This window comes from Opisthocomus hoazin, chromosome W, assembly GCF_030867145.1.
Source record: "Opisthocomus hoazin isolate bOpiHoa1 chromosome W, bOpiHoa1.hap1, whole genome shotgun sequence".
NCBI classification, from domain to species: Eukaryota; Metazoa; Chordata; class Aves; order Opisthocomiformes; family Opisthocomidae; genus Opisthocomus; species Opisthocomus hoazin.
Genome location: NC_134453.1, coordinates 24316389 through 24325049, shown reverse-complemented (window position 1 = coordinate 24325049; position 8661 = coordinate 24316389). Strand labels below are relative to the sequence as shown.

Here is an 8661-nt window from a genome sequence, read left to right as displayed (position 1 = left end):
TTCTCTCCATTTTATAGATGTCTGTTTTATTATACTAAAAAATTCTCTTGTTTTATTAACAGATTTTATTTAAAAAGATCGTTCATTCTTACCTAGTACAGTGCAATACAAAACTCATGGGAATCCTAAAATTGAGCTTAAGTAACAACACCCAAGATCGTTACTGTCTGAAAACAGTTTACTATACTGTATATGGTTTAGCTATCCAAAAATCTATTGGTACAGTCTTCATTTGCCTTTTTATGCTTTTTATTTTTAAGACCAAATGAATATACATACAAACATCACTGTCATATTATTAGGTGTAGTAATTTTGCTGTGCAACAGCACAACAGAATACAAAACTTCTAAAGAAAGATTTGTGTATAAAATCCAGTTTGCTTAATATTTTTGCTTTGCATGCAACTTCTGAAATAATGTAAAGAAGCTCTGAAAAAGAAATCCTCTCTTAGCCAAAAATATGATGCTGATGATTCAGATGCTGACTGCTTCTAGCTAGCATTTTTACTGAATACAAAATGTGAATTAAGACTTTGAAGATAAACCATGAAGAAGACAATACAAGTCTTCTATACAGAAGATTTACACAGTTATCAAACAAAACTTAGTATTTATTACCATTTTTTCCTTTTCAATTTCATTCTCATAGGCTAGTGGGCTAAGACCTTCAGCTTTCTAATTAATGGTCAAATATATTTCCATGAAAATGACAGTTCTGAAAGCTATTCACACCTTACACAAAGTGCAGTGAGTTTAGAAAAAGATCAGCTTTTCTGCAAACAACAGTAAGCTCAGTAAATAGAACTAATTTGCCTGGTCTGTCAGCTGTTCCTTTTTCTCTCTGCATCTTGCATTTCTATGCTATTTACAGCAGAAAAGAGATTAAGGAGAAAATGGCAATTCCATTGCAAATGCTTAACATAATCAAGACACGGGGGGGGGGGGGGGAATCAGTGGCAGCTCTTGATCCAAGGATAAACTTCACCACTAAACTACTTGATAAATTATCACAATAAAAGGCTTGATTGAAGCTTGACCTGAAAAAAGTCCGCATAGTCAATAGCATTTATTAAAAGCTCTGAGAAGATTTCTCATATTCAAAATTAAGGGCTTTTACCAGGTGACCTGAATATAATTTCCAGAGTTGAATCTCATTTATTAAAGTCAGGAAGGGGCTATAGATAAATCCAATGCAACACAACTTTAAAGATTCAAGTGTCTTTCTACACTTATTGTAAGAAGGCATTTAAAGGCATTCAGAAAAAATATACATTTTATTCATTTTTCCACTAACACTGTACTCTAAATTTTTTTTATATAATATTCATTACAAGTTTACAAAGCACTGGGCTTGCAAAATCATAACACAGGGTTACCATTATTTTTTCACTCCCAGACTTTCTGTTGACTGAAATAATGTTATGTATACTTTGCAAGTCACGTGAGTATTAGCTTTATGTTGATTAAAACATAATTTCCTATTTAATGGTAAGGGGGTGAAACATGTTATGTAAATCTAAACTCACAGTCTATAAATCTAAGTTATGCATCACCAGTCTCAACAAACTACCATCCTAATTTCTGTTGCTTTGTAACTTCGTAACTTGCCATTTCAGCGAAGCCACCGAAGGCGAAGGGCTCTGGAGCAGAGGCTCGCGCCGAGGGACCCTTCCTGAAGTGGCAAAAGTGCTAGGAGAGAAAGGAGACGCCAGGCCGCCGCCGCCGCCACCCGCCACCCCCCCCCCCCGCCGCCCCGAGTGGGAAAGAGGGAGCTGCTAAGGAGCGGCAGCTCTGACTCAGCGTGGGCGGGGTCGAGTGTGACAGCGGTCGAACCCCCTCGCATATAAGAGCAGCCCCCAAGGAGCACGGGCGACCACAGCTGGCAAACAGGGGTGGTGCATTAGCCAGGATGTGACACGCGGGTAGGGTGCAGTTCTCCTGGCAACCCAAGTAGTGGGCATTGCCCTCCCAGGAGATATTCTAGCTATGGTTTCCACCCGTGGGAAAGCTGTCGCCAGAAGGAGCATGGGGACCCAGATGGAGGTCCTGAACAAACAGACAGCTGTCCAGGTCTCTGGCTACAGGGAGTGCCTGAGCCTGGCACTCGTACCGGAGGACAGCAGAGACTGTGTTTAGTGCAACCAGGTAAATGACCTGCTCAGCCTGGTGGCAGAGCTGAAAGAGGAAGTGGAGAGGTTGAGGAGCATCCGGGAGTGTGAGAGAGAGATTGACTGGTGGAGCTGCACCCTGCCCTCCCTGAGGCCAAGGCAGCAGGAGGCAACTCCACAAGCAGCAGAGGACCCCCTACCCTCTTGCCACCGAGTAGAAAGAGGGTACCTAAGAGACAGGGGAGAATGGAAATGGGTCCCTGCATGGGGTGCCAAGCGAATCCCACCCCCCCCGGGCCTCTCTCACCTGCCCAGTTGCCCTTAAGCAACAGATATGGGGCTCTGGAATGTGAGGGCCAGGCAAATGAGGATGTGGGTGAAGGTCCATCCAGGGGGTTGCCTAGGATGAGTTGGTCAGCCCCACGTATTATCACTGCCCCTGTTAAGAAAACAAGGAGGGTAATTGTCATAGGTGATTCCCTTCTGAGGGGAACAGAGGGCCCGATAGGCCGACCAGACCCATCCCACAGGGAAGTCTGCTGCCTCCCTGGGGCCCGGGTTAGGGATGTTGCTAGGAAGCTCCCTAATCTGGTGCGGCCTTCTGATTATTACCCCCTCTTGGTAATGCAGGTTGGCGGGGACGAGATTGTGGAGAGAAGTCCCAAGGCCATCAAAAGGGACTTCAGGGCACTGGGGCGACTGGTTGAAGGATCAGGGGTGCAGGTGGTGTTTTCCTCCATCCCATCAGTGGCAGGGAACAGCACTGAAAGGGACAGGAAAACTCACCTGGTTAACAGGTGAGTCAGAGACTGGTGCAGTCAGCGGAATTTTGATTTCTTTGATCATGGGGAGGTGTACACAGCACCGGGCCTGCTGGCGACAGATGGAGTCCAACTGTCTCAAAGGGGAAAAAGGATTCTTGGCCACGAGCTGGCGGGGCTCAATGAGAGGGCTTTAAACTAGGTTGGAAGGGGACATCACTTGGCTCCCTAGGGATGAGCCCAGGCGTGGCATGCCAGGGTCAGGGGTGAGATCAATAGCCCAGCTCAAATGCATCTACACCAACGCACGTAGCATGGGCAATAAACAGGAGGAGCTGGAAGCCATTGTGCAGCAGGACAGCTATGACTTGGTCGCCATCACAGAAACATGGTGGGACAGCTTGCATGATTGGAGTGCTGTCATGGATGGCCGTAAGCTCTTCAGAAGGGATAGGCGAGGAAAGAGAGGCGGTGGGGTGGCGCTGTGTGTTAGGGACTGCTTTGATTGTATAGAGCTCGACGATTGTGATGACAAGGTTGAATGCTTATGGGCAAAGATGAGGGGGAAAGCCAACAAGGCAGACATCCTGCTGGGAGTCTGTTATAGACCACTGAACCAGGGTGAAGAGGCAGATGAAGTTTTCTACAAGAGTCTGGCAGAAGTCTCACAATCGCTAGCCCTTGTTCCTGTGGGGGACTTGAACTTAGTGGACATCTGCTGGAAATACAACACAGCAGAGAGGAAACAGTCTAGGAGGTTCCTGCAGTGTGTGGAAGATAACTTCCTGATGCAGCTGGTAAGTGAGCCTACCAGGGGAGGTGCCTCGCTAGACCTGCTGTTTACAAACAGAGAAGGACTGGTGAGAGATGTGGTGGTCGGAGGCCATCTTGGGCTTAGTGACCATGAAATGATAGAGTTCTCGGTTGGTGGTGAAGAGGGGGGCCAGCAAAGCCACCACCATGGACGTTCGGAGGGCAGACTTTGGCCCGTTCAGGACGCTGGTTGAGAGGGTCCCCTGGGAGAGAGTCCTGAAGGGCAAAGGGGTCCAGGCAGGCTGGACTTTCTTCAAGGAGGAAGTCTTAAAGGCACAGGAGCAGGCTGTCCCCATGTGCTGCAAGACGAACCGGCAGGGAATACGACCGGCCTGGCTGAACAGGGAGCTTTTTCTGGGACTCAGGGAAAAAAAAGGAGAGTTTAGAAATTTTGGAAGAAGGGTCAGGAAACTCAGGAAGAGTACAGGGGTCTGGTTAGGTTGTACAGAGAGGAAATTAGAAAGGCAAAAGCCCAGCTCGAACTCAGGCTGGCCACTGTTGTAAGGGACATCAGAAAATATTTTTACAAATACACCAACAACAAAAAGAGGGCCAAGGAGAATCTCCATCCCTTATTGGATGCGGAGGGGGGGAACATTGCCACCAAGGATGAGGAAAAGGCGGAGGTACTTAATGCCTTCTTCGTCTCAGTCTTTAATAGTCAGACCAGTTATTCCCAGGATAGTCAGCCCCCAGTGCTGGAAGACAGGGATGGAGAGCAGAATAAACCTCCCATAATCCAGGAGGAAGCAGTTAACGACCTGCTATGCCACCTGGACACTCACAAGTCTATGGGGCTGGATGGGATCCACCCAAGAGTGCTGAGGGAACTGGTAGAGGAGCTGGCCAAGCCTCTCTCCATCATCTATCAGCAGTCCTGGCTAACAGGGGAGGTCCCAGATGACTGGAGGCTTGCCAATGTAACACCCACCTACAGGAAGGGCCATAAGGAGGGTCTGGGGAACTACAGGCCTGTCAGCCTGACCTCGGTGATGGGCAAGATTATGGAGTGGTTCATCTTGAGTGCACTCACCGGGCATGTGCAGGACAACCAGGGGATCAGGCCCAGCCAGCATGGGTTCGTGAAAGGCAGGTCCTGCTTGACCAACCTGATCTCCTTCTATGACCAGGTGACCCGCCTAGTGGATGAAGGAAAGGCTGTGGATGTTGTCTACCTGGACTTTAGTAAGGCCTTTTGACACTGTTCCCCACAGCATCCTCCTGGAGAAACTAGCTGCCCATGGTTTGGATGACTGTACTCTTCACTGGGTGAAGAACTGGCTGAATGGTCGAGCCCAGAGAGTGGTGGTGAATGGAGTTAAATCCATCTGGCAGCCAGTCATGAGAAGTGTCCCCCAGGGCTCAGTTTTGGGTCTGGTCTTGTTTAACATCTTTGTGTTATGAGATGGCATTTGTCTCCATTATGTTTAGAGCTTTTCCTTAGGTTCTCAGATCAGATTGATTTATGTACCTGGCACTTGGCACTGCTTTAACTTTGTCAGAGGTTGTTCTGCCTTCTTGTGCTAGCTGCTGCCAGATACTGAGGTCTGGGTGCCTTGGTGGAAAGGCTTTTGAGAAATGTAGAGGCAGAGCCAAAATCGGTGGTTGTGCTTTGAGCCAGAGACCCCCTGAGCTGGTTCCTGATGGTTGTGGACAGCAGCAGCCTGGTAAGGACTCTGACACTGAAGAACAATCAGTCACCCACACGGCAGCCGAGGCCTCCCACTCTGCCTGCAGATGGCTAGAGACCTGGTGGGATGGAGAGGTGCCGCTGCGGTCGTTGCTTTGTTTTGAGGGTGACTTCTTTCTGAGATCCTTCAGTCTGTCAGGCAGCAGGAGCTGCAGCTACCCCTGTGCCCTAGGGCTGCAGCGTGCCCTGAGGCTTTCTTCTGCCAGCCTCATGGCTCCTGCAGCGGCTTGGCTCTGCTGGAGCACCCCTGGGCAGTGTGGGTTGCCAACCCCAGAGCCTGCATCAGCAGCTTTTCTGCATGGTATGTGGCTGGGCAGCTCTCTGTGTTGGGGAGACTGCTGGATTCTGCAAGCAGTGCAACAAAACCTGGTGCAAGGTTTGTTCTGCTGCTGCCGCAGGCTGTTCAGGTCAGCCGCTTTTGGCTGGATGTGGGAACATGCTATATTAACGAAGGTTATGATGTCCTTGAGACTTTCTGAACAAGACTAAAATAAGGACTTTATCAGTTGCAACAGAGGACTTTGTCAGAACGCCTGGAGCAAACGAAGGAGAAATGATACACAGCTAAGCTAGCCAATTGAATGTTTAGGATAGGCGCGTGAACAATGCCCACGTTGCCGCAAAGGACGTTATTATGCTAATCAGCGTCGATCACGCATTGATAAGGATGACAATCCCATTAATCAGCAGCAGGGTGAATTCCAGCTTAAAGCCGCGCAGTCCCTCTGACACAGCATAGCCCGCAGCGCCAGCAGCCACCACACCAGACGGATCAGCAAACCTTACACCTGCCGGGGCACACGGCCCCCCCAGCAACCAGCGGCGTGGCCCGGCCCCCTCCCCCGCTCCCAGCGCGCCGGCCCAGCCGGGCCCAACATAGAAGCAGCGCAGCGAGAACCGTTTTCCTGACATTCAAGGCCTTGGTTGCAAAAAGTGTGTATAATTCAGTTACTGCAGTAGAACTCCTTGTGGACAAACAGCTGGATTTTATTATCTTTCCAGGGTTCGGATGGCCTTTCTAGATGATGTTGTTCACCCTGTTGAAAGGTGAAAATATTGGCATCACGACTGAAGAGTTGTCCCCTCTATTTACCTTGTTAAAAAGGACTCAGATTTGTTATTTTCCCAAAGATTGACACCAGAAGCGAAAACTGTCTTACAAAAAGTTTCAGATAAAATTGCAATTGCCTTTACCTCCAGAATTAATGTCAATTTGCCAACGAATTTGTATACGATTTATGTTTTGTTTTGTTTTTTTCCCAGCCTGTGAAGTTAGGCATCCCTCAAAAGATAAAAACAGATAATGGCCCAGCATATGTTTCACAATCAACAGGACAATTTTTCAGAAAATGGGGAGTACAACATGTTACTGGCATTCCACACCCTCCGACAGGCCAGGCAATTATAGAACGTACACACCAAACATTCAAACATTATTTGCAGAAACAAAAACAGGGGGAATCTGGGGAGACACCAGTAAACAGATTAATGAAAGTACAATATGTGATGAACTTTTTACGATTAGCAGGGGAAGATGTTATTCCTCCTATTGTGAAACATATGCAAGCTATGTCAACAGGAATGTCAACATATAAAGAGCAACTTAAAGTGTTAGTGAAAAACAAGGAAGGAAAATGGGAAGGACCGTTTCAATTAGTAACATGGGGAAGAGGCTATGCTTGTGTCATTACAGATAGTGGACCTACGTGGATCCCGGAAAAATGGGTAAAACCGGCGGTAGAAAAGGAAACGTTGTCGGATGGGTCATCTTTGGAGCAGTGATCATCACGACAATGGCAGCAGGACCATGGACCATCCAAACAAGGCAAAACATATGGGTGCCTTTTGCAAATCTAACAGGACAAGACTCATCGTGTTTGTCATCAGCCACACCTGGAGATCCATTTAGAACATGTCTTATTGGAAAGGCAGTGAATGATTTTAGAGATCTTATGGAGTATGTGAATGTCACTGGCATTTTAAGAACTTAGAGGTACATAATTGGGGTGAAGCAACGAGAGTATTGCTAGCTATGTTTTCTCCACATGTAGGTGTAGGCAAAGCTTTAGGTAGTACAGATAGGTTGCCATGTTGGGTGGCAAAGTAAATGAATTTAATGTCAGCTTTAATATCAGAATTAGCGATAGATGTAAATTCAGTGAGGCACGCAACGTTTCAGAATAGAGCAGTCATAGATCTCTTGTTGTTAGCTCGGGTACATGGATGTGAGGATTTTGCGGGAATGTGTTGTATGAATTTGTCAGATCATTCGGAGTCCATTCACAAACAATTAAAATCATTAAAGGATTTGGCTAAGGATTTGAAACGCGAAAAGGTCCCAGACTGGTTGAGAGGATTGTTGTCAGGATGGGGGATTACAGGATGCTTACAAGAATTAATCCTCAGGGGAGGAATGGTATTATTGATGATTTTGATTGTTGTTATGATATTACCTTGTTTCTTGCAGTGTATTCAGGGAATGATTCAATGAGAATATCAACAACTACATGCCTTGGTCATTGAAAACAAAAAAGGGGGAATTGTGGGAACATACTATATTAACGAAGGTCATGATGTCCTTGAGAGTTTCTGAACAAGACTAAAATAAGGACTTTATCACTTGCAACAGAGGACTTTGGCAGAACACCTGGAGCAAACGAAGGAGAAATGATACACAGCTAAGCTAGCCAATTGAATGTTTAGGATAGGCGCGTGAACAGTGTATATTAACGAATAAGCATTTGGGCTGGAGCGCGTGGACAGCTTTGTAAGGGTATAAAACGCAGCTTTCTGATAAATAAAGGGTCTGCGATTTGGATATCGGAGTCCGTGTCGTCAATCTCCTCACCGAACTCTGTTCCTGACACCTCTTGTGTTGGATCTAGCAATCATGAAAATAAATGGTGAGTTGGGTCACTCATTGATGAGACATAATAGCCCAGCCTTGGGAGACGAAAGGGATTATTTCACATCAGGTCACAGGGCTAGTCCAACTCCTGTGGGGCTATAAGTCTGCTAGATCTGACATGAGAAATATCAGCTGTGTATATAGCCTCAGCTGAGGGGAACTCTACCTTCCATAGCAACCTGCCATACGGATAAAAAGTGATATGAAACTGTGATTAAAACTGAAATGGGGGCAGTTATTTTTAAGTAGTGCTTGTATTAATAAGGGAGCATTCAGACTTGCTCTGCTCTCCAGCTGAGAGCAAACTTTGGTACCTGTGTTCACAGGTCAGTGTCTAAGAAGCTGGGAGGCGTCAGCATCCTCAGGGCTAGGGACTTCAAC

The 8661-nt window shown here is 46.9% G+C and overlaps 1 long non-coding RNA gene across 1 annotated transcript; it reads left to right on the top strand.

Annotated features, from left to right (window-relative positions):
* Positions 1 to 5094: 5094 nt before the first annotated feature.
* LOC142365551 (uncharacterized) lies at positions 5095 to 8190 on the top strand. Its single transcript, XR_012766489.1, has 2 exons — positions 5095 to 7365; positions 7840 to 8190. It is a non-coding gene; the product is annotated as an uncharacterized LOC142365551 (long non-coding RNA).
* The last annotated feature ends 471 nt before the right edge of the window (positions 8191 to 8661 follow it).